The 26206-nt window shown below is 36.1% G+C and overlaps 1 long non-coding RNA gene across 2 annotated transcripts in view; it reads right to left on the bottom strand.

Moving 5' to 3' along the window:
- The window catches only part of LOC126937581 (uncharacterized), a 283668-nt gene extending 260033 nt beyond the window's left edge, over positions 1-23635 (bottom strand). For both annotated transcript variants that reach the window (XR_007719781.1, XR_007719780.1), the window contains exon 1: positions 23463-23635. This is a non-coding gene — a long non-coding RNA (uncharacterized LOC126937581). The remainder of the gene's footprint in view (positions 1-23462) is intronic.
- Positions 23636-26206: the final 2571 nt, after the last annotated feature.

The raw sequence follows: 26206 nt of genomic DNA, 5'->3' as shown, positions 1-26206 counted from the left end.
AATAGCAATGGAGGGGATGAGAAGTGGTCAGATTCAGAATGTGTTTCAATTTATTTCCCATCCCACTAGATGTGAAACGTGGAAAAAAAAAAAAAGTGAGAAATCAAGGATGAGTCCAAGGATCTTGGTCTGAGCAAGTGATAGAAGAGAGTTGCCATTTACCAAGCAGTGAAGTAGTTTGGGGTTAGGGGAGGAGAATCAAGATTACAGGTTTGAATGTGTTACATTTGAGTTGCCTATTGGAGATCAAAGTCGGCATGTCAAATAGGCAGTTGCATACATGAGAATGCCACTTAGAAGAGGTGTCCAGGCTGGAATAGTAAATCAAATACCATCCGTAACTATAGCATGTATTATAACCCAGCTGTGCTGGTCACCTACTACTGCAATAGTAAATCAAATACCATCCGTAACTATAGCACATGTTGTAACCTAACTGTGCTGGTCACCTACTGCTGCAATAATGCTGCATAACAAGCCATGCCAAAACTAGGTGGCCTATAACAACAGGCAGTTCTTTATGTGGCTTATCATTCTGTAGGTTAACTTTGATGACTACTTCAGACTGCAGTGTGGCAGACTTGGCTGTAAGCCTTGGGTCAGGTTTAGTTCTGCTCCACATGTCGTATTTTGGGACCCACCCTCAAGGGGCAGCAGACAGCTGAAGCATGCCCTTATACAGTGATCACACAAAATGCAGACAGACAGAAGAAATACACAGTCTCTGAGGCTTTGTCGCAGAGCCTGGAACACTGGCATGTCTGCCCATATTCTACTGGCCAGTGCAAGTCATTTGGTGAAGCCCGACAACAATGAGGTAGGGTAACACTTGACATTTAGTGGTAGCAGGTGCAAACTCACATGGCAAAGGGCATGGGTGCATCCTTTGAATACAGGGAAGGCCTGAAGAATCAGAACATTATGATCAACCTTTCCACACACACTGTAGTCTTAGTTACAGCTACACTGCACAATAAAAGACTTTTTTTCAGATTCTCTAAACTTTGACCCAATGAGTTTCTTCAAATGTCTATTTTTGAAAACCATTTTACAAATATGTTTGAGGTAATTATGCTTGGATTTATTTTGTGAACAGGAAAAACAGCTTGGTATTTTCTAACATGATGTGCATCGTATTTTAAATGTCATTTCTTTAAAAAACTGTCTTGAGGCCGGGTGCGGTGGCTCACGCCTGTAATCCCAGCACTTGGGGAGGCTGAAGCCGGTGGATCACAAGGTCAGGAGATCAAGACCATCCTGGCTAACGTGGTGAAATCCCATCCCTATTAAAAATACAAAAAATTAGCCAAGCATGGTGGTGGCCACCTGTAGTCCCAGCTACCTGGGAGGCTGAGGCAGGAGAATGGCGTGAACCCTGGGGGCAGAGATTGCAGTGAGTCGACATAGTACCACTGCACTCCAGTCTGGGTGACAGAGCAAGACACTGTCTCAAAAAAAAAAAAAAAAAAGCTGTTCTGATCAGTGCTTCTCACACTCTGTGGAGAAGCACTTTTTTATTTCAATAAGACATGGACCTATAATTTTGTAAAATACAATAAAATTAATTGCTAAGACTGTTGTTGAAAATAAACGAGATACACAAAATTAAAGCCCATGTTTTCAGGAAAGTACTTTGTGACACTGCTATCAAAGTTTCTCAACACTTATTCTCAATTTATTCTGTACTTATCTAGCCAATGGTAGTTTATGGAATGGCACTGGTCCCTGGACCCCACTTTGAGCAGCACTGTCCTAGGTGTTTCTGCCATAACCATTCCCCTCTATCCCAACCCTTAGTATCACTGAATAATAGTCTGAACACAAAACTAACTTGCTAAGGATTTCAAATTGAGTTTGACTTATAGCCAAGTTTACTCAACTATTCAATTTGCCAGGCTTTTTTAGTCCCCAGGATTTCATGGCTCCATTATTAAACAAAATGAAAGAAAAGTCAGTGTTAAATAGCCATATCCTGTTTATGATTTTACTGTTTTTCTTCTTATGGCAATGCCTTTTAAGATTTTCGTCCATGCTCTACACACACAAATTACTAAAATCTCCCGGCCACATCCTGAGGCTACCTTAATTGACTGTTGTCAAGCTGTGCTTTTTAAATGTTCCAGCATTTGATCTTTTTAAAATGCTCTGAGACTTAACTGATGTCAAACTGGCTGGTCTAATTTCCTGCTATGTCTTTAGATCCTTCTTTAAAAATAATTGGGTGTTGAATTAAGGCTTTTTCTTTCTTTCTCAAGGGATTAGTACTAAATTTAGTTAAGTTCTGACCAAAAAAAAAAATTATTTTGTCCTAGTAAGGTTCTATACTTGGACTTGCTCTCTCTTATGTCACGAGCTACTCTGGAGTCCAGAACAAATTAAGCCATGTTTACTTAGCCCCAGTGAAGGCACACGTTTTAGGCCTAGATGTATTTGGATGACCCAGATACTGAATTTGTGAATGGGATGTAAAAAACATTGTCTCGATAAAAAAGCAGCATCCAGAAGTCCTTTAGGTGGTAAAAGAGGAAGATCAAAGAGTGGCGAGATTAGTACCGATGCTGAAACAATGGCCTCTTTGCAGAAACATTCCCAGCAAAACATGCACCATGCCTGACCAAGGCTCACAACCAGAAACCAAACCTTCTCAACCCTCCATAGTGCAGAGAGGGTCCTTAGAAGTATTCAAGGCCTATGGCAAATCTCTCCATTGCTTCTAAGCTTTATCTTTTACTATGATAGTTGCTGATTTGAAGCAAAATATATATATATATATATACACACACACACACACACACATACACACACATAGGATCATTTTTATTCTCTCTTGAAAATTCTTCCTAAAAGGTAATGAACAGCTTATGATCAAATTCTTCAGAGCAAGAAATGTTTGTTTTGGGCTATATCTATGTAATGCCAACAAATCAACTGATTGAGTCAAAGCTATTGAAGAAAAAATAAAAGCAGTCTGAGGTTGAGCTGAAATGTCCGGGCAATTCAGACAAAAGAGTTGATCCTGTAGACAACTGAGACTATTTTCATGACATGGTGTTCTCATTTATTATATCTTATTCTTGCAGCCTCATTGAGCACAACATCTCATTCACTTTTTATCTCTCAAAGAAGTTTGCATTAATAGGATCTAAGGTAATTAGCCATGATTAAAAGAAATTTGTATTTTCAAAAGATATTTAAAAGATTTAACAAAAAAGTGCATTTGTAGATGAAATTCACAGTAAGAAAATATTTAGATGTTTTGTAGAATCAAAATGTTAAGTAGTTTCATTTGGTTCCCAGGTTTTCTTAGAATGACACAATTTCCAGTTGCATACTCCTCACCTTACCTCAGCTTAGTCATGTTTGCCACAGATGACCCTAGGGAGGTCCATCTTCCCTTCTCATCTGCCTTGGCTCACATTTTCTAGCTCTGCTTGAGGAAGAAGTGCCAAGCCATGTGGCCTCCTATACCCTTAGATGAAGCAGGAAACTTTGGTTTATACTCTGCTTGATGAAGCTTCATGTTAGATGCCATAGAGAAACTCAGAAGAATGGCTATAGCATATTTTGAGGTATACTTTTACATCCAGCATAAAATATTATGTAAAAAAGTGCAGCCCACACCTAAAATATAAAATCAGAATAATCCAAGTTTATTGTAATGACACTGTATACATATATTTACATAAATGGAGATTTCTATTAATAGAATATATTCGTGAAAGCAAGTCTAGATCTCAAGAAGAGATCCCAATAAATCTAAGAATGTTATTGCATTAGCCTGTTCAGGCTACCATTACAAAATGTTACAGACTCAAGGGCTCAAACAACAGAAATTTATTTATCTCAGTTCTGTAGGCTGGGAGTCCAAGATCAAAATGTTGTGAGGATGGGTTTCTTCTGTGACCTCTTTGCCTGGCTTGTAGATGGCCACACTTTCACTGTGGCCTCACATGGTGGAGAAAGGACTCTGGTGTCTCCACTTCTGGGCTCCAGTCCTAGCAGATTAGGGCTCTACTCTCATGACCTTATTTAACCTTAGTTACCTCCCCAGAGGCCCTGTCTCCAAATAGTCACATTGAAGGTTAGGGCTTCAACATATAAATTTGTGGGGGTATAATTCAGTCCATTACATTGATGGGTCATAAAATAAGCATATCCAAACAATGGGAGTCTTTCTTTAATAAATGATATGAAGAAAACTGTGCTTTACTCCATAATTAATTCTAAGCAGATTAAAATTAAATCACAAGAAACAAGGAAAACTATCACAACGAGGAGGATTAAAAATAAAAGGAGTAATTATAAAAGATCAAAATGGGTAACATTAAGAAAATTAAAACATATTTATAGAATAAAATATAACATTTAAATAAAAAGGAAAACAACAGGTTGGTAGAATGACATAAATAGGAAAAGAATAGCAAGAACATAAAAATGTATTTTCATATATTGTCATATATAAAATATATCATACATTTTATATAAAATATATTTTATATGTTATATTAGGATATACATGATATAAAATATATTTTATATATTTAAAATATATAACATGTTATGTATATTGAAATGTTACATATAAAATAACATACATATAATACATATAATATTTTATATGTCATATTAGGATATATATTATATAAAATATTTTTTATATATTTATAATATATAACATGTTATATATATTGAAATGTTATATATAAAATAACATACATATAATACATATAACATTTGTTATATGTATTATGTTATATATTATAAATACATAAAATATATTTTATAATGTCATATAACCTATATAACATAGAACAATCTATTTTATATAATCAAGTATGTATTTCACATAATATATTGAATCTATAAAATGTTTAAGAACACTAAGATTTTATTAAAGAAATGCATAAAAGGGAAATACAAATGTAAACAAATATCACAAAAGGTTATTCTATTTATCAAAAAATAAAAATTGCAGCAATAATGAGTAACTTTTTTTTTTTTTGAGAGACAGAGTCTCACTCTGTCACCCAGGCTGGAGTGCAATGGCATGGTCTCAGCTCACTGCAACCTCCTCCTCCCAGGTTCAAGTGATTCTCCCACCTCAGCCTCCCGAGTAGCTGGGACTACAGGCACGTGCCACCGCACCTGGCTAATTTTTGTATTTTTAGTAGAGATGGGGTTTCACCATGTTGACCAGGCTGGTCTCGAACTCCTGACCTCGTATTCTGCCTACCTCAGCCTCCCAAAGTGCTGGGATTACAGCCATGAGTAACATTCTACACCTACTAAACAATTTTTTAACAAACATAATGCTGGGCTCATGTAGGAAACATATATTCTAAAACATTGTTAAACACTATGCAAATTATAAAAGAATTTTATGAAAGTGTTTGAAAAATACATATCAAAACTTTGGAATATTTTACATCAGTTGAACTCAATAACCCATAGCTGAGAATCTCCTGCTATTAAAAACATCAAAAACATTGTATAGTGATGTTCCTCACCTTTGAAGCAGATACTGTTGGCTACCTACCTAGCCTCCCATGATGGATAATTTCATTGGTCAACTTGACTGCCCCACAATATGCCTAGATATTTGGTCTAATATTTTGGGTGTTTCTGTGAAGACATTTTGGATGAAATTAACATTTAAATTGGCTTAAATGATGGTAAAAGATGCTTTCTCTTAACTTCGGATACAAATATCCCAACTTCTATTATTTATTTACTTTTTCACTTTTTTATAAAGGCCAAAAATTTATAATTACCTAAACCAGATGGGACTAGTAAAGCAAACTATTATATATCAACTCAGTGGGAGATTATCTAGGCATTATAAAAGCTCAATACTAAAACCATGCAACAGCATGGCAAAAAAGTCTCTCGAGTAAAGGATGTTTATAAAATAATGCTAAATCTTGCTCAATAAAATTTAAATAGAAAAAAGTTATGAATGCACATGCAAGCATAATGTTAAGTGTGAAAAGAATTACATAGTGTTATTAACTTTATAATACAGTTTAAATACATTTTTTAAAATATGCAACCATATCAAATAGAGACTTCTGTGCCATTAAAGCACAATAATATGATTCAGACACACACCAAATGCATATTAGGTGTTGCCTTTGTGTAGAGTGTGAAAGAATTGGATCGGGGTAAGAGACATAGAAAAATGTGTCTACTGTTTATTTCTTTAAAAGTGAACAAGTTTTTGTTGATACATAATATTTGTACATCTTTATGAGGTATATGTGATTTTTGTTACATGCTTGGAATGTGAAATGATCAAGTCAGGGTAGTTAGGACATCTATCACCTTGGCTATTTATCATTTCTAGCTTTGGGAACATTTCGACCTTTTTTCTAGCTATTTTGAATCATACAATACATCATTGTTAGCTGTAGTCGCCCTACTCTGTTATCAAACATTAGAACTTATCCTTCTATCTAAGACTATGTTTGTATCTATTAACCAATTCTCTTCACCCCCACACCACATATACCCTTTCCAGCCTCTGATACCTATCATTCCACTCTCTACTTCAGGGATGTAAACTTTTTTAGCTTCCACATCAGTGAGAATATGCAATCTTTCTCTTTCTGTGCCTACCTTATTTAACATAATGACCTCTAGTTCTACCTATGTTGCCGAAAATGACATAATTTTAATTTTTTATGGCCAAATAGTATTCCATTGTATATATACCACATTTTCTTTATCTGTTCCTCCACTGAGGGACACAGGTTGATTCTGTATCTTTCCTAGTGTGAACAGTGCTGCAATAAACATGGAGTGCAGGTATCCCTTTAATATAGTGACTTCTTTTCCTTTAGACAAATACCCAGTAGTAGATTCCTGGATCATATGGTAGTTCTATTTTTAATTTTTGGCAGAGTATACATACTGTTTTCCATAGTAGCTATACTAATTTTATATTACCACCAAAAATTTGTAGGAGATCTCTTTTCTCCACATTCTCATCAGCATCTGCTATTTTTTATCTTTTTAATAATAGCCATTCTAACTGGGGTAAAGTGATCTCCCATTGCGGTTTTGATTTGGATTTCCATAATGATTCGTGATTTGGGCATTTTTCATATAACTCTTGGCCATTTGGAAGTCTTCTTTTGAGAAATATCTATTCATGTCCTTTGTCCGCTTTTCAACGTGATTGTTTTTATCGTTGAGTTTCTTATATATTCTGAATAACAGTCCTTCGTAAGATGAATAGTTTGTGAATATTTTCTGCCATTCATCAGGCTGTGTCTTTACCCTGTAGTTTACTTTGTGGTACAGAAGCTCTTCAGTTTAATATAGTTATATTTGTCTATTTTTGTTTTTGTGGCCTGTGCTTTTGAGGTCTTAGTCATAAAATCTTTGCCTAGACCAATGTACTGATGCATTTCCTCTATGCTTTCTTCTAATAGTTTTATATTTTCAAATTTTACATTTAGTCTTTAACCTATCCTGAGTTGATTTTTGTATATGATGAGAGATAGGGGTCCAGTTCATTCTTCTGCATACAGGATATCTGCTTTTTACAGCACTATTAATTGAAGATGGTTCTCCAATGTATGTTCTTGGTGCCTTTGTTGAAAATCAATTGGCTGTAAATAAGTGGATTTATTTCTGAGTTCTCCATTCTGTTTCATGAGTGTATTTGTCTGTTTTTATACCAATACCATGCTTGTTTGGCTACTATAGTCTTATAATATAGTTTGAAGTCAGGTAGGGTGATGCCTCCACTTTGTTCTTTTTGCTCAGTATTGCTTTGGTTCTTTGGGTTTTCTAGCTCCACACAAATTTTAAGATTTTCTATTTCTGTGAATGAGTGAACAAAATTTAAGCAATATTATAAATGCTATCATTTATTTTTAGTAGATATGTATGTTATTTTTATTTTGTAGTTTTTTATTACATTTTAAGTAAACTAAATATAATATATATAGATAAGCAAACATGAATAATTTTAAGAATAATTATGATGGAAAAATTAATGGTTTGATTTCTCAGCATTACATTTTAAAAATATAAGCTAAGATTTGCAAAGTATTACTCAACAAACCGTAAAAGACTTGTAGTTAAAAGGCATTGCACTGATTGTTAAGTGACCTGTTTTCTAGCTTTTACTCTGCGACTAAGGTGTTAACAGTAGTCATTTGGCCCTTTTTCACTGAAGAAAACAGAAAAAATTCAACCTTAAGATAAAAGGAATCCACCACAGTTACAAGGGAATCATGGAAACCCATGGGGAGGGATATAGCTGAACAAAATGGGAAAAGGACCTTAAAACCCTTTAAGTTAGCCTGTGTACTCTCCTCTTGTACATTTATGTTTTGGGTTTTTTTTTTTTTTTTTGGTTGTTTTTTGAGATGGAGTTTCGCTCTTGTCAGCCAGGCTGGAGTGTGGTGGTACGGTCTTGGCTCACTGTAACCTCTGCCTCCCAGGTTCAAGCGATTCTCCTGCCTCAGCCTCCCGAGCAGCTGGGATTACAGGCACCCACCACTAGGCCCAGCTAATTTTTGTATTTTTAGTAGAGACGGGGGTTTCACCATGTTGGTCAGGCTGGTCTCGAACTCCTGACCTCAGGTGATCCACCCACCTCAGCCTCCCAAAGTTCTGGTATTACAGGTGTGAGCCACTGTGCCCAGCCTTTTATTCTTTCAGCCTCCAGATAGGTTTTCTTTGTTTCTTTGGTCCACATGGACTAAAAACATATTACTTACACCTTATATGTTATATGTCTAGTTTTATAGTGATAAAGTAAGCAAGAGAAAGAGGGAAAGACTGAATTTCTTGATCTCAATATCATACTCCCAAGGAAAGAAATTCAATTAGAGCAATCTGGATCAGGTGCTCATGGATGGTCTAATATACTGTGGCAAGAAGCTTGGAATCCAGCTATCCAGAGGGCTGTGCTACAACTGTAAATGTGCAAAATGGGAGCGAGGTTAGGAAGGAGCAATTCCCAAAAGAAATAATGATAAACAAAAACAACCCACATCAATCTGTTAAAATATACTTTATATTTTTGAGCCTTAGTTTTCTGATCTTAAAAAAAAGTGTCAAGTCAGTGTTTACTTAAACTTTTTTTAAAATGTTGATCACACTCTATCTCTAATAATCTCATTAAAATATTTAGTATTTATTAAAGTAATTTCAAGATGTAAATGCTACTTCCTTATTCCTTTCTTGGTGGGTCATGGGGCTTTATAAAGGCTCTCACAAGAATCACAAAAAAAGAAAAAAGAAACAGTGATTTTATTTAAATGGAATGTCCCAAACTTTTCTGATCATGGAATAATTTTTGGAGGAATATACCTGGAGATGCTTTAAGAATCATTTCACTTTACCATTTATATGAGCCCTACGTTTCAGATCACAAGCTTCTGTAGGAAATACAATTTTAAAAAAACAATAACTGTACCATAAATCATTTATGTTAATAATTGTTCCCTGTCATATGCTTGAGGCCTCTAAAAAACAAAATTGCTCAAATAATTGCTCCTCTGAATCTGTGGAACTTGGGATAAACTTTTATTGGTATGAGAGCTCCTCATATCTTCCTATCTTTTTCTAATAGAATTGGTCTCTCATTGTTGGCAAAATTGTAAAGAACCCAGAGAGAGATTTCTATTCACAGTACCAAGAAAGAGATTTCAGAAAGGAGCTGAATACAGGAACTAAAATCAGGCAGCAGTTTCTCAGCGGGGCTAATGCATAATTTAAACTTTAGAGCACTTATTGATGTTAAGTAGAGATTCCACGGTTAAATGACAATGTCCTTTTAGTTCTTTCATTTTCAGTCAGGTTTATTTTTAAAACTTACATAGAGCATCCCTATCTCCTGCATGATGAATCAACGTAGACCTTAGCTGTGTCTTGCACGAGCAGCCAACCAATACATTTAGCCCTTTATTCCTGGAGGGGATCTACAGTTGCTACCTTTATTACAACACTTTATTGAAAATGTGTAATTTCAGTTCTCAGTTTCAAATTGTGTTTTATTAGTAAGAATTATTTGCTGTTCGCTAGAAAGTGATTTGAAGCCCAAGATAATTATAGAATCATAGAACTATAAAGCGCATCCAGAGGTCACCGAGCTTACGTTCTACTCTGAAAGCAGACCTACGCCTTGGCTAAGCAAGCTATATTTCCAGCCACTTTGCCCCAGAGGAAATAATCACACATGTTCCGAATGTAGTTTAAACTCATGTTTAAAACTTTTGACCAGTTAGTATGGCTCATCACATTGGGAAGAATAAATGGAAACCCTGCAATCTAATAGGAGACTCCTTGCCATTCCCTCCTCTGTTCTGCCAGGCTTTCTAAGGGCTTGAGAGTTGATACTACTGATTTAGTTCTTAGAGTTTTCAGACTTTTGAATAAAATGCTATCATCTAACATTTAATTTATTTCATGTATATATCACTTGAGCTATCCTTCTTTTCTTACAATTATCTTCAGTTGGTAAATGATGTCACCATTTTCCTGGTCACCCAAGCTTAAACTTAAATTTATATTGGATTCCTTCCTTTTCCCTCCAACCACACATTCAAACAGTAATTGTCTTATGATTTCTATCCCCAAATGTATCTCCTGTTTACTATTCTTTTCCATCTCTATTGATGCTGCCACTACCACAGTCCAGCTTCATACTGCTTCTCATTTGCTTCTCACCCATGCAAAACTTCCTAGTGAGTGATAATCCATCAGTTACAGATTGGATTCAGCTACACGTAACACAAAACATTAGCCATATATACAGCAACTTGGAAAGCAAATAGGGAGTTATTTTTCTGTCACATCACAATAGGGATGGCAGTAGGCAGTGGGATAATGTGGTGGTTCCACAGTATAAGGAATTCAAGACACTGTTGCCTTTCCATGCTTATATCCACAAGGTCTTAAGCAGTTTAATCACTGAATGCTACTTCTACTTTTGAAGAGCATTTTTGGAAGACCCACTCTAAGATCTCAGCTTATATGACAGTGGCTAAAACTAGAAACTGCCATTCCTTTCTTCAAAGGAGAAATGCAAATGTGGTCACTTTTTAAAAACTGTTTTCTGTTTCCTTTTTATGTTGTTGCATCACTATCCCCAACAAAACCAGTGTCCTGTAAAGAAGGGGAGGGGATCTACTGGGCAGGGGATCAGCAGCATCTGCCACAGCATCTTTGAGTTCAGATTTCACAGAACAACATGAATCTTACTGCGAGATTGATCTCAAAATACAACTCCAACCATGTCAAAGCTTGTCAAAACCATTCAATTCTTCAAATAGTATTGTGAATCAAGTCCAAGTTTCTCGGACTAACCAATTTAAAGGAACAATAATCGGGCCCCAAACTATTTTTTCATGATTCTTGGACACTTAATATTAAAATTAAGCTGAACCTGACAATTACGCATCTTGGAGTTGCCCTTCTTGAGGAGTATTTTTGTGACGGTCTCTGTATTTCCTTAACTTGAATGTTGGCCTGCCTTGCTAGGTTGGGGAAGTTCTCCTGGATAATATTCTGCAGAGTGTTTTCCAACTTAGTTCCATTCTCCCCGTCACTTTTAGGTACACCAATCAGATGTAGATTTGGTCTTTTCACATAGTCCCATATTTCTTGGAGGCTTTGTTCGTTTCATTTATTTCTTTTTTCTCTAAACTTCTCTTCTCACTTCATTTCATTCATTTGATCTTCAATCACTGATACCCTTTCTTCCAGTTGACCGAATCGGTTACTGAAGCTTGTGCATTCATCACATAGTTCTCATGCCATGGTTCTCAGCTCCATCAGGTTATTTAAGGACTTCTCTACACCAGTTATTTGTTAGCCATTCGTCTGATCTTTTTTCAAAGTTTTCAGCTTCTTTGCAATGAGTTCGAACTTCCTCCTTTAGCTCAGAGAAGTTTGATCATCTGAAGTCTTCTTCTCTCAACTCGTCAAAGTAACAGACCTGCATTTTGTGCACATGTACCCTTGAACTTAAAGTATAATTTTAAAAAAAAAGAAGCTGAACCAATTATCATGGTGGTTTTCTAAACATGGCATGTACCAATCATTGCCATCATTTCAACACATGTGGAACATTCCCTGTGCTGCCATCTTCATTTGTTGAAATCCTCTCATTTTGGAAGGCTCAACTCAAATCTCACCTCTTCTGAGTTCCTGATTTCTACTTGCCTTTAATGAACCTCCAATAATAGTAACACAAAAAGCTGAGTTAAATTTCATTCATTTCTGTGTTAAACTCTTTATGTACACAACGTCATTTAATACTAACAGTATTTCCTGGAAGTTAAGTTTTATTATCCCCATTTCATGGACAAGATATTTGAAACTCAATATAAGAAATTTGCTTTCTAGGTCACACTGCTAGAAAATAATAGTAGTCAAATTCAGTGCCATGCAATGGCAAAACCTGGGGTCTTCCCAATGCATGAAGACAGTTTCCTCTACTAAAGGACCAAGCTCATGGTCTGAAAGTCTGTACAATTTTTTTTTCTTCCAAGGAGCATCTGGTATTGATCTTTCTAGTCCCCATACCTATTAAAAAGCACTACCAAATAGGTTCATAAATTGAATGTCCCCTTTACAGGAAAAGGTAAATACCTCTAAATAGTTAGCAATGTGTCTGACGGTTCTGCTTTGAAGATATTTTTCATCCTGTTAACTTTTATTTAGTCTACTACTTTGGCTTCTCATTTTATGCATTATGAGTCTCTCATTTCAAAAAATATTTTAAATATCACTGTTTTTAAGAGGAGTAGTACCATGAAAACTTCTTTCTTCTACTTTCTATTGAGAACATTTTGAAACTTACAGAAAAGTAGAGCATACTATAATGAATCCTGTATGCTCAATGCCCACATTTAACCATTTTTGCAAAAATTTTGCAGTTTTTGCTTCATGTATTGTTTTGCTGAAAGAGTATAAAGTAAATAACAGACATGATGACATATCTTCCCTATGTACTTCAATATCCAATTCTAAAACAAAACTCAGTAAGCATATTCTGTTCTTTAATCACAATACCATTATCAAATCTACCAAAATTCACAAGAATTTCTCAATAACAGTTAATATCCAGTCTGTATTGAATTTTAGCTTCTCAAAAATGCTGACTCGATTAAACCAGGGTTCAAACAATTACCACATTTTCCTTTTCAATTGGTCATTATGTCTCTTAAGTCTCTTGTAATCTAGAAAATTCCCCTTTCCGTCCCCCTCATTTTTCCTGTAGCATTCCAGAGATAGGGCCAGTTGTCCTTTAGAATAATGTCCTACTTTCTGCATGCATCTGATTGCTCCCCCGCTTTTAAACTGTGTGTCCCATAAACCAGAATTTAGATTTAAAATATTGATTCAATCTGGTTGCACATCTGTGGCAAAAATGCATGAAGGTAAGGAGTAATGTCAGCAAGACGGAAGAATAGGAGGTCTCAGGCCTCATTCATCCCCACACACAGAAAGTCCAACTGACAACTATCCACAGACAAGAACACCCTAAAACTTGGGAATGTGACGGAAACATTCATGTGGACCACAGAACTGAATAAACCAGCAAGGGATAAGAACAGCCTCATGTTGACTGTATCGTCCCTCTCTACCCTCAAGTTGGCACAGTGACAGAGAGGAGGATGTCTGGGAATCACAGTTTATACAGTGGGAAAAGAACAAGAGGCAGACATCTAGCTTCCCTATCATTCAGAGATGCTTCCCAGGAAGCTCACTCCTCTCTCTCTCTATCGGAAACATCAGGACTAATAAATAGCAAAGCCAGACCACTTGCGGCCAGACAGAAATAGAGAAAGGAAGCAGAGCTCACAGCAACCAGCATGCAGATCTTAGTGGTAGTACTGTGTTCCTTGTAGCAGTGGCACCTGATCATGACGCTGGCCAATAGCATACCTTACCCACAAAACTGAGCTGGTCACTCCAAGAAACATGATAGGAAGTTCAACCTGGCTTGAATCCCTAGACATCTAGCCAACAGCCAACCTCAAGGCCCCACCCAGGAAGGGAGATTCCCACCTCCAAGCATATCAGTAGAGTGCATGGGCGAGACTTGCCCAACCTGAGAGTCTAAACAGTGGCTCAGATCAGCCTCAGAACCCACCCCAATTCTCTGCCCAGGTTAAAGAACCACAGTGCATTTCTGTGGGGTAAAGGGGTTGGACCTGCCCAATGTCCATGCCCAGGCAGGGAGAAAACTTCAACCATGCATTTCTATGAAACACAGCCTCTGGACCCATCTGTACAGAACAGCAACTCTACCTAACCACAGATCTCAGCCTGTAGCCCTGCCCAACTGCAGAACCCAAATAGCATTTCCCCCTGGCCAGGAAATACACTCTTCAGCCCTGCTCAATCAGAAGTAATTGTAGCACCCAGCCAATGGTCTCATCAAGCAGGATAGCTCAGCTAGCAGGCCCACCTGATCTCAGAGCAAATGAAGCAACCTAAGCAACTAGAAAACCCAACAGCAAGCTCTGTCTGTCTAGGGTTGTTACTAGCTGGAACAACTAGAGTCACAGGCTAGATGAAATAATGAAGGTCCATCCCTGCCAGAGAATACCTGAAAGGGCCAGAAGAGATGACTGTCTCCTCAAATACATAGATGTCAATGCAAGGACACAGGATTACAAAGAATCAGGAAATCATGACACCACCAAAAAAATATACCACCAAAACCTCAATAATGGTCTCTAAAGAAATTGAGATGTATGAAATAGCAAATAATTCAGAATAATCTACTCTTAAAGAAGTCCAGAGAACTACAAAAATATATGGATAGAAAATTAAATGAAACTTAGAAAACAATGCAGAACAAAACAAGATGATAGATAAATAGAAACAATTTTTAAAAATGAAATTCTAGGCCAGGCACAGTGCTCATGACTGTAATCCCAGCATTTTGGAAGGCAGGCAGATCATTTGAAGCCAGGAGTTTCAGACCAGCCTGGCCAACGTGGTGACACCTCATCTCTATTAAAAATACAAAAAAATTTAGCTGGGTGTGGTGGCAAATGCCTGTAATCCCAGCTACTGGGGAGGCTGAAGCAGGAAAATTGCTTGAACTTGAGAGGCAGAGGTTGCAGTGAGCTGAGATTACGCCACTGCAGCCTGGGTAACAGAATGAGGTTTTGTCTTAAAAAAAAAAAAAAAAAAGCTTCAAAAATAGACTCAGTCAAGCAAAAGAATCAATGAGCTAGAACATTTGAAATTACCCAGAGAAGCAAAAAGAGGCACTAATTTAAAATAAACAAAGTCTATGGGAATTATATAACACCAGTAAGAGAAGTAAATTTATATAAGCTTCAGAAGGAGAACAAAGATTAAAAGAGCCAGAAAGCGTATTTAAAGAAATGATAAATTTTTCTCAAATCTAGAAAAGGCTACTAATATCCATGTATAGGAAGTATAGAGGTCTCCAATCAAATTCAACCCAAACAAAGCTCACCAAGACACATAATAAAATATCAAGAATCAAGAGAAAAAAAAAAAATCTGGGAGCAGCGAGAACTAAGAAACTTTTTTTTTTTTTTTTTTTTTTTGAGATGGAGTCTAGCTCTGTCACCCAGGCTGGAGTGCAGTGGCACGTTCTCAGCTTACTGCAAGCTCCACCTCCCAGGTTCACACCATTTCTCCTGCCTCAGCCTCCTGAGTAGCTGGGACTACAGGCTCCCGCCACCATGCCTGCCTAATTTTTTGTATTTTTAGTAGAGACAGGGTTTGACCGTGTTAGCCAGGAAGGTGTCTATCTCCTGACCTTGTGATCCACCTGCCTCGGCCTCCCAAAGTGCTGGCATTACAGGTGTGAGCCACCGTGCCCAGCCAAGAAACATTTTATATACAAGGGAGTCTCAATACAGCAATCAAAAGATTTATTAATAATAATATCCACCATTGATTAAGCATCTATAACATGTTAGGCATTGTAATCTCAGTTCATAGGAGTTTCTTGATAATAATTTGATGAATGGATACATTAACAAATCAATTAATGAAAAAAAAAAAAGATTTCTTAGCAGAAACCTTGCAGGCCATAAGAGAGTAGGATGATAGAGTGCAGAAGGAAAAATGCTGTCAACCAAGAATCCTTTACCTGGCAAAGCTGTCCTTCAGAAATGAGGGAGAAATAAAAACTTTCCCAAGCAAATGAAAGCTAAGAGTTCATTACCACTAGGCCTGTCTTATAGGATTTGAAAAAGGGTGTTCTGTTAACCTGAAATAAAAGGTTGCTAATTAATAACATAAAATAGATGAGAGCACAAACTCATAGTATAAGTAATGCAAAGTAATACTCAGAGCACTATAGAACTGTAATGATGGTGTGCAAGCAATTTTATCTCTACTATTAGGATTAAGAGAAAGCTATTAAAAATACTATAGTCAAATTAAATTGATATGGGATACAAATTATCAAAAGATACAAATTTTGACATAAAAATACAAAATGCAGGGGTAGGGGAAGTGTAGAATTGTCATATAAAACCAAAGTTAAGTTGTTATCAGCTTGAAACGGCCTGGTTTAAGTATATTATGGTTTATGTAACCGTTGTGGTAACCACAAGTCATAAACCTTTGTGTTAGATGCACAAAACACAATAGAATTTAAAGCATACCACTACAGGAAATTATTAATTCACAAAAGACAGCAAACAAAGAAGACAGCAGAAAGCAATTTACAAAGTGTCAGCAGGAAGTCTTCACCTATCAATAATTACTTTGAACATAAGTTGATTACATTAAAGACAGAGTGGCTGGATGGATTTTTTTTAAACAGAATATGCTAACTAGAAGGGGACTCAACTCATTTTTAAAGACACACATAGACTGAAAGTGAAGGGGAGGAAAAAATATTCCACGCAAAGGGAAATCAAATGAGAGCAGGGATAGCAACACTTATATCAGACAAAATCTAACTTTAAAAAAGAGACAAGAAAGGATAATATATAATGATAAAGGAGTTGATTCATCAAGAGGATGTAAGGATTGCAAATATATATGTATCAGGCATCAGAGCACCTAAAAATATAAGGCAGATATTAAAGGATCTGCAAGGAGAGCTAGAATACAATACAATAATACTAGGAGATTTCAATACTCTACTTTTAATAATGTACAGATTATCTAGGCAGAAAATTCACACAGAAACATTGGATTTGAACTACACTTTAGACCAAATGGACCTAACAGACATATGTAGAACATTCCATCCAACAGCAACAAAATACACATTCTTCTCAAGTACACACAGAACATTCTCCAGGATAGATCACACATTAGGACATAAAATAAGTTTGAACAAATTAAGAGGACTGAAATCATATCAAGTATCTTTTCTGATCATAATGGTATAAAACTAGGAGTCAATAACAGGAGATATGTCAAAATTAAACAACATGTTCCTGAACAACCAGTTGGTCAAAGAATACATAAAAAGGAAAATTTAAAAATCTCTCAAGGCAAATGAAAATGAAAACACAACATACCAAAACTTAAGGGACATAGCAAAAGCAGTTCTAAGAGGGAAATGTATAGCTATAAATGCCTATATCATAAAAGAAGAAAGAACACAAACAACTTAGTTCCTCAAGGAGCTAAAAAAAGAAAAGCAAACTAAGCCCAAAGTTAGTAGAAGGAAAGAGATAATAACAACCAGAGCAGAAATAAATAAAAGGGACACTAGAAAAAGAATTTTTAAAAATCAACACAACTAAGTTGGTTTTCTTAAATAATAAACTAAATTGGAAAACAGTTAGACTAAGAAAAAAATAGAGAAGACTCAAATAAAACCAGAAAGGAAAGAAATTACAACTGACATCACAAAAATACAAATGTTCATAAGATATTATGAACAATTACATGCCAAAAAATTGAATAACCTAGAAGAAATAAATTCCTAGAAACATAACCCAGCAAGATGGAATCATGAAGAAATAGAAAATCTAAAAAGTTCAATAATGAGTAAAGAAATTGAACCAGTAATAAAAAGTACATCAAAGAAAAATGCAGGAGCTGATGGCTTCACTGCTGTATTCTACCAAACATTTAAAGAAAACCTATTACCAATTCTTCTCAAATTCTTCAAATAATTAAAAAATAGGGAAGACTTCCAAACTCCTTTTATAAGGCCAGTGCTACCCTGATACCAAAACTAGACAAAAATATTACAAAAAAAATTAGTTTACAGGGCCAATATCTCTAATGTACATAAATGCAAACATCTTCAACAAAATACTACCAAACCAGATTCAACAGTACATTAAGAAGATTATTCATCACGACCAACTGAGATTTAACTCTATGATGCAAGCATGACTCAATATATGCAAATTAATACATGTGATACAAAATATTAACAAAATAAGAAACAAACAACACATAATCACTTCAACCAATGCAGAAAGAGCATTTGACAAAATTCACCATTTTTTCATGGTAAAAAAAAAACTCTCAACAAATGAAGTACAGAAGGAATGTACCTCAACACAAGGAAGACCATATACAGTAAGCCCACAGCTTACATTACACTCAGTGGAGAAAATTAAAAGGTTTCCATCTAAGATCAGGACTAAGACAAGAGTACCCACTCTCACCAATTCTATTCAACATAGTACAGGAAATCCTTGCCAGAGAAATTAGGCAAGAGAAAAAAATAAAGGACATCCAAAATAGGAAAGGAAGAGGTTAAATTATCTTTTTTTTCTTTGCTGACGACATGATCTAATATAGAAAGCCCTAAAGACTGTACCAAAACCTGTTAGAATAAATACTGTAAAGTTGCAGGACACAAAATCAACATAAAAAATAAATAGCATTTCTATAAACAAAAATGAACTATGCCTTAAAAACAATCAAGAAAACAATCCCATTTATAATAGTTACAAAAAATCCCTAAAATGCTTAGGAATAAATTTAGTCAACGTGGTGAAAGATCTGTACACTGAAAAGTATAAAACACTGACGAAGAAAATTGCAGACACAAATGAATGGAAAGATATTCCCTGTTCATGGATTGAACAAAATAGTATGTTTTAAATGTCTATATTACCAAAAACAATCTACAGGTTGAATGCAATCCCTATCAAAATTTCAATATAATTTTTCACAGAAACAGAATAAACAAACCTAAAATATATGTGGAACCACAAACACACACACACAAATATCCAAGGCAATCTTAAGCAAAAAGAACAAAGCTAGCGGCATCACACTACCTGATTTCAAACAGTATTACAAAGCTATAGTAATTAGGACAGCATGGTACTAGCATAAAATAGACACATCAATGAATGGAAGAGAATAGAGAACCCAAAGGTTAGCCCATGTATTTACGGTCTACTGATTTACAGCAATGATGCCAAAAACATGCAAAAAAGGCAGTCTCTTCAACAAAGTTTGTTGGAAAAACTGGATATTCACCTCCAAAAAAATGAATTTGGACTCTCATCTCATATCATATACAAAAGTCAACTCGAAATCAATGAAAGAATTAAACATAAGACATGAAACTGTAAAACTACTAGAAAATAAAAAACCATGGGGAAATTTACATTCGTCTGATATCTGACTTTTTGGATTTAACTGCAAAAGCTCAGGCAGCGCAAGAAAAATTGGACAAATGAGATTATATCAAACTGAAAATCTTCTGCACAGAAAGGGATACAATGATTAGAGTGAACAGACAGCCTACAGATTGGGACAAAATATTTGCAAGCTGTACTTCTGATAACGAGTTAATGTTCAAATATATAAAGAACTCAATAGCAAGAAAATAAATAACCTGATTAAAAAATAAGCAAAAGACCTGAACAGATATTTCTTAGACGACGACATATAAATGACCAACAGGTATATATAAAAATGCTCAATATCTAATCACTAAAAAATGAAAATTAAAACCACAATGATATTACAGATATATGAGAAAAACTCAACATCCCTAATTATTAAAGGAATGCAAATTAAAGTCACAATGATATATCATCTTCCACCTGTCAGAATAGCTACTATTAAAAAGATGAATGATAAGTGTTGTCAAGCAAATGGAAAAAAGGGAATCCTTGTACACTGTTAGTGGGAATATAAATTAGTACAGCCATTTTGTAAACTGCATGGAGGTTCCTCAAAAAACGAAAAATAGAACTACTTCATCATCTAGCAATCCCACTTCTGGATATATATCCAAAAGATCTGAAATCAGTATGTCGAAGCAGTATCTATACTCCCATATTCATTGTAGCATTATTTACAATAGCCAAATTACAGAATCAGCGTAAGTGTTCATCAATGGATCAATGGAGAAAGAAAAAGTGGTATTTATACATAATGGCATACTATTCAGCCTTACAGAAGGGGGAACCTTTTCATTTGCAACAACATGGGTGAACCTGTAGGATATTGTGCTAAGTGAAACAACCTAGGCACAGAAGGACTAATGCCACATGATCACTTACAAGTGAAATCTAAAACAATCAAATTCAGAAGCAGAAAGTAGAATGGAGGTTATCAGAGGCTGGAGGGTGAAAGAAATTGAAAGATGTTTGCCAAAGTGTACAAAGTTTTAGTAAGAGGAATAATTTGAGATCTATTGCATAGCCTAGTGACTAGTTAATAATAATTATTATATATTTTTAGAATGCTAAAAGAGTAAATTTCAAATGTTCTCAGATAATGGTATTTGAGGTAATAAGTATGCTAATTACCTTGATTTAATCATTTACATTGTATACATGTATAATAACATCACTTTGTACCCCATAAATATACACAATTATATTATGTCAATTTATAATTTTAAAAAAGAATTCATAAAGGCATATATTTCCTCTTGTTCAAAAACATATAGCGATAACAGCAGGAAACAAGTGAGAATGACTGCAAATGCTTTAATTCAATTAGGGCATTGTCTCTGTCTTTTTACTGTGTGAATAGAATTTCTGAGAATGTATTGAGTATTTTCCAAGAATTGCAGTATATCATAGATCTCAATCTTCTCTCCAACAAGTTGCCTCAAAGAAAATAAAAGAACAAAATGAGAAAAAAAAAAAAAACAAAATTCCGATCGAGTATTATCTTCCCATGTGATCATTTATGACAGCTTGAGAATGAAATTGAGCCTAAAATGCCAACAGCTATATTTTCATAAGTGAAGGCCCCACACTGATTGCCAGTGGTAACACAGTACAATAAAAAAAGGAAAACAATGTGAACTGCTCACATAACACCAAGCAGCTTTTCCAGTTTGCTTTGTTTAGTCTCTTTCACTGTTGTAGAAACAACACTTCAGTTCTGGTGAGAGGGCTCTTTTATTACAACACAATACAATTCTCTCATAGTGACTTGTATATAAATAGTAGGCCACAATCTTTTAAAAATATACTACCCACACTCCAGATACAGCATTAATAATATCCAAGTAATAAACAGCATCATGGCTTATGACACACGAAATTCTGACTTGTGATAACAGGTTGGCCAACTACAGTGGGGCACAAAGGGGTTTCAAGCACATAATGTCTTCTATTTCCTGATCACTGTTTATCAAGAGTGTTGGTGTTCATATTGTGACCTAACATAGATTTCAACATGTTTTGTTACAACTAATTATTTGGCATATTAATACTACTAACCAATTACAATAGCTAATATCAATTTAGGTTACAACATGCTGGGCAATATACTAAGTCCTTTGCAAGCATTACCTCACACTTCATTTAATCCTCAAAAAATAAAAATACAAACTATGCTATAAATATTGTCATTATGCTCTTTCTGCTGATAAAGAAACTAGAACTTCCAGAGTTTTAATAAATACTCAAGCTGTATGACTCCAAAGACTGTGCTCATAAAGTGGTATCTTGGGGGAAAGAGGATATTATGACTATTGCTTTGGGTCCAAGAAGGTGTCAGTTATGGATTCTCCTGAGACCAAACAGAAAATCAGCCATTCTAACTTCTTCCAAAATTTACTTATTTGGTCTTGTCATCACTGGGTCACAAGCCTCATGGCTAGAGACTAACGATAGGTGAAGTGCGCACTACTCAGGTTATTACTGAGTAATAGGATATTTCCCATCAGTTTCCAAACTAGGATATCCCAAAGTGAGCACATTCTTCTGATAGAATCACCATGGACGCTTACTCACTAACACCATTCAAAGTTTAACATTCAGCACCGAAGAGGAGGAAGGGAAAGCTGGGGTTGTCTCAACAGACATGTAGTAACAAAGCAAAAAGGGAACTTGTGATTCCAATAATAGAATAATTGAAATAACCAAAAACTTTACAGTTATTATATATCTGTAAAAAATTATACATAAATGTAACACATATCTTCTTAAATACACTCCTAAGTTCACCAAAAAAGGAAAATATCCAGAAGAAACACAGAGAAAGCACAGATCACCAGAACCTAAATCTATGGCTGTTTCAGGATAAGAGATGATATTACATAACAGCTATCAATTATAACCAGATTGTTTGGATTTTAGAAAACACCGAAAAATAGTACATAAGGTCTTGGGTCACCAAAATTAGGTTGTTGCAGTTACAAATTCTACCTAAAGCCAGAAGCTCAGGACTCACAGGAAAGATCAACCAACAAACCGAAAGAGATGACAATAAAATTTATCTGTCTTCGACTAAACTCTAAGTGGAAAAATTAGTCTTCCCTGAGAACTCATAATCGTATACGTGAGTCTTAGGTGTGAATTTATACTCTTTGTGAATGTACTTCGTGCATTACTGCTAGTCCCCGTGAATAATATATATTACTATTATTGCTTATTCGTACACAGTACATTCATAAATAACAATACATTACAAATCCAGTCCACATGCAGATAAGCATGTATTAATTCTTTAATCGACTATCACACATCTACTATTGACTGTACAATCAAACTTCATCCACATGGATATTGACCCGTACTGTAAATCCCGTACTATGTAAATTGATATTACATAGTACATACATTCTTTCATCGGACATAGCACACATCTATTATTGACTGTACAATCAAACGTAATCCACGTGGATATTGACCTGTACTGTAAAAACCTGTACTATGTAAATTGATGTTACATAGTACCTACATTCGTTCATTGGACACAGCACATTTTAGTCAAGACATCCCTCATCAACATGGATATCCCCTACCAATTTTTGGTCTCTTAATCTAACAACCTCCCAGAAATCATCCCGCTCAAGAAATCACCATCCTGCTCGGGGGTGCTACACTCCTTGCTCGGGCCTATGACACTTAAGGGTGACTATACTGAAACTATACCTGGTATCTAGTTGTTACTTCAGGGCTGTAACATTAAGATCGCCCACACATTCCCCTTAAATAAGACATCTCGATGGACTAGTGACTGCCACCCTATTAACCAGTCACGGGAGCACTGTCATGCATTTGGTATTTTTAACTTTAGGGGATGCTATCACTCACCGTCACGGAAGGCCTGGTCCTTGCCGAATCTGCTGTAGACAAACTCGGATTTGATTCCTGCCGAATCAATTGTAGAACCTGAGCTTATATTGAATATTCCGGGCTGGCATAATAACCATAAAGTGTTACTTCATGCTTGAAAGACTTAATAATCAATAGACGCTCACGCACATACGCACCCTCACGTAGGCACGCTCACGTAGGCACGCTCACGCAGGCACGCTCACGCAGGCACGCTCACGCAGGCACGCTCACGCAGGCACGCTCATGCAGGCACGCTCACGTACACGCGTTCACCCAATTTCAAGAACTATGTCTGATTAAATCCGCAACACTTCCCATCTCTGACTTTATCATCGACCTAGGTAAACGTACCCTTGCCAAACCTCTAAAACGAGAGACTAAAATGCAACCCAGTCAGAGCCGAGAAATCATATTTTAACCACGAACACCCCAACAGCTACCCCTCGATTGATGTAATTTTTCTAAAAAATCTTAGGACCCTCCTATCAAATTATTCCTCCATTTTGTATAATAAATGTAACTAAGTTTCCGCCCTAATACTAATACTGTAAGCATATCCCTCTGAAAGTGCTGCCCCATTATATCATACCCTAAATCAACCGTACTCTATGAGTAATCCTCTCAGCCAAACCTCTGCAAATTCAACTTTAAAGACCCTGAATTTCCACAACTGTAAATGACTATTTATACTTCCTCCTTTCTCATATTTTAGTTTTCCACCAAGTATTTATGTAGTTAATGTAGCTTAATTATTCAAAGAAAGACACTTTTCTTGTCTAGATGGGCCCACATAACACCATAAACAAATAGGTTTGGTCCTGGCCTTTTTATAAGCTCTTGGTAAGATTACACATGCAAGCATCCCCGCCCCATTGAAAATGCCCTCTAGATCACCTGGATCAAAAGGAGCAGGTATCAAGCACACACAAATGCAGCTCAAAACACTTCGCTTAACCACACTCCCATGGAAAACAGCAGTGATGAATCTTTAGTAATAAATGAAAGTTTGACCAAGCTATACTAATATTTAGGGTTGGTTAATTTCGTGCCAGCCACAGCGGCCAAACAATTAACCCAAGCTAATAGAACTCAGTGTAAAGAGTGTTTAAGATCTACCCTCAGAGAAGCTAAACTCCATCTAAGTTGTGAAAAACTCCAGCTGAGCAGGGCACCGTGCCTCACGCCTGTAATCCCAGCACTTTGGGAGGCCAAAGCGGGCGGATCACAAGGTCAGGAGATCGAGATCATCCTGGCCAATATGGTGAAACCCTGTCTCTACTAAATACAAAAATTAGCTGTGCTTGGTGTCGCATGCCTGTAATCTCAGCTACTCGGGAGGCTGAGGCAGGAGAATTGCTTGAACCAGGGAGTTGGAGTTTGCAGTGACCCTAGATCACCACTGCACTGCAGCCTGGATGACAGAGCGAGACGTCCTAGAGTAAGGTCAGCTAAATAAGCTATCGGGCCCATACCCCGAAAATGTTAATTACACCTTTCCCATACTAATTAATTCCTTAGCTCAACTTATTATTTCCCTTACTATTTTCACAGGAACTCTTATCACGATGCTAGGCTCACACTGATTTCTCATCTGAGCAGGCCTAGAAATAAACATTCTAGCCCTTATCCCAATCTTAATTAAAAAAATCAATCCCAGCTCTACAGAAGCAGCCACCAAGTATTTCCTCACACAAGCAATGGCATCTATACTTCTCTTGATAGGTATCCTTTCCAATAACCTGTCCTCCAGACAATGAACAATAATAAACGCTATTAATCAATTTTCATCCTTAATAATAATAGTGGCCCTAGTAATAACACTAGGAATAGTTCCCTTTCACTTCTGAGTCCCAGAGGTAACCCAAGGAATCTCTCTAACATCTGGTATACTTCTCTTCACATGACAAAAACTAGCCCCATCTCAATTAGGTTTCAAATTTTCCCATCAACAAACACGAACATCCTCCTATCTATCACAATCCTATCCATTATAGTGGGTGGTTGAGGAGGATATAACCAAACACAACTGCGTAAAATCCTAGCTTATTCCTCAATCACTCACATAGGTTAAATAATAGCAGTACTAATCTATAACCCAAACGTTACCATTCTAAACTTGATTATTTACCTCATCTTAACAACCACATTTCTAGCACTCAACCTGAGTATTAGAACCACAACCCTGTCACTATCTCATGCCTGAAACAAATTAACATGGTTGATGCCTGTAATTCCACTAATTCTACTCTCTAGGAGGTTTATCCCTATTAATAGGATTCCTGCCTAAATGAATCATCATCCAAGAATTACAAAAAGCCTTATTACCCTGACTATTACAGCTACCATGGCCCTACTCAACCTGTACTTTTACGTAAATCTAATTTATTCCATCTCAGTGACACTATTCCCCACATCAAATAATATGAAAATAAAATGACAATTCGAAAACACAAAACCCATACTCTCTTCCCCCACTTGTCATCTCCTCTACCCTCTTCTTACCCATCTCTCCATTAACACTAATTATAACTTAGAAATTTAGGTTAAATAAGACCAAGGGCCTTCAAAGTCCTTAGTAAGTAGGTTACACTTAATTTCTGTAACAGATCTAAGGACTGCAGGACTCTATTCTGCATCAACTGAATGCAAATCAACCACTTTAATTAAGCTAAGCCCTTGCTAGACTGATGGAATTCAAACCCACGAAAATTTAGTTAACA

This window comes from Macaca thibetana, chromosome 15 (genome assembly GCF_024542745.1).
Source record: "Macaca thibetana thibetana isolate TM-01 chromosome 15, ASM2454274v1, whole genome shotgun sequence".
NCBI classification, from domain to species: domain Eukaryota; kingdom Metazoa; phylum Chordata; class Mammalia; order Primates; family Cercopithecidae; genus Macaca; species Macaca thibetana.
Note: the sequence above shows the minus strand (reverse complement) of the source record. Positions and strands in the feature narration are given on the sequence as shown.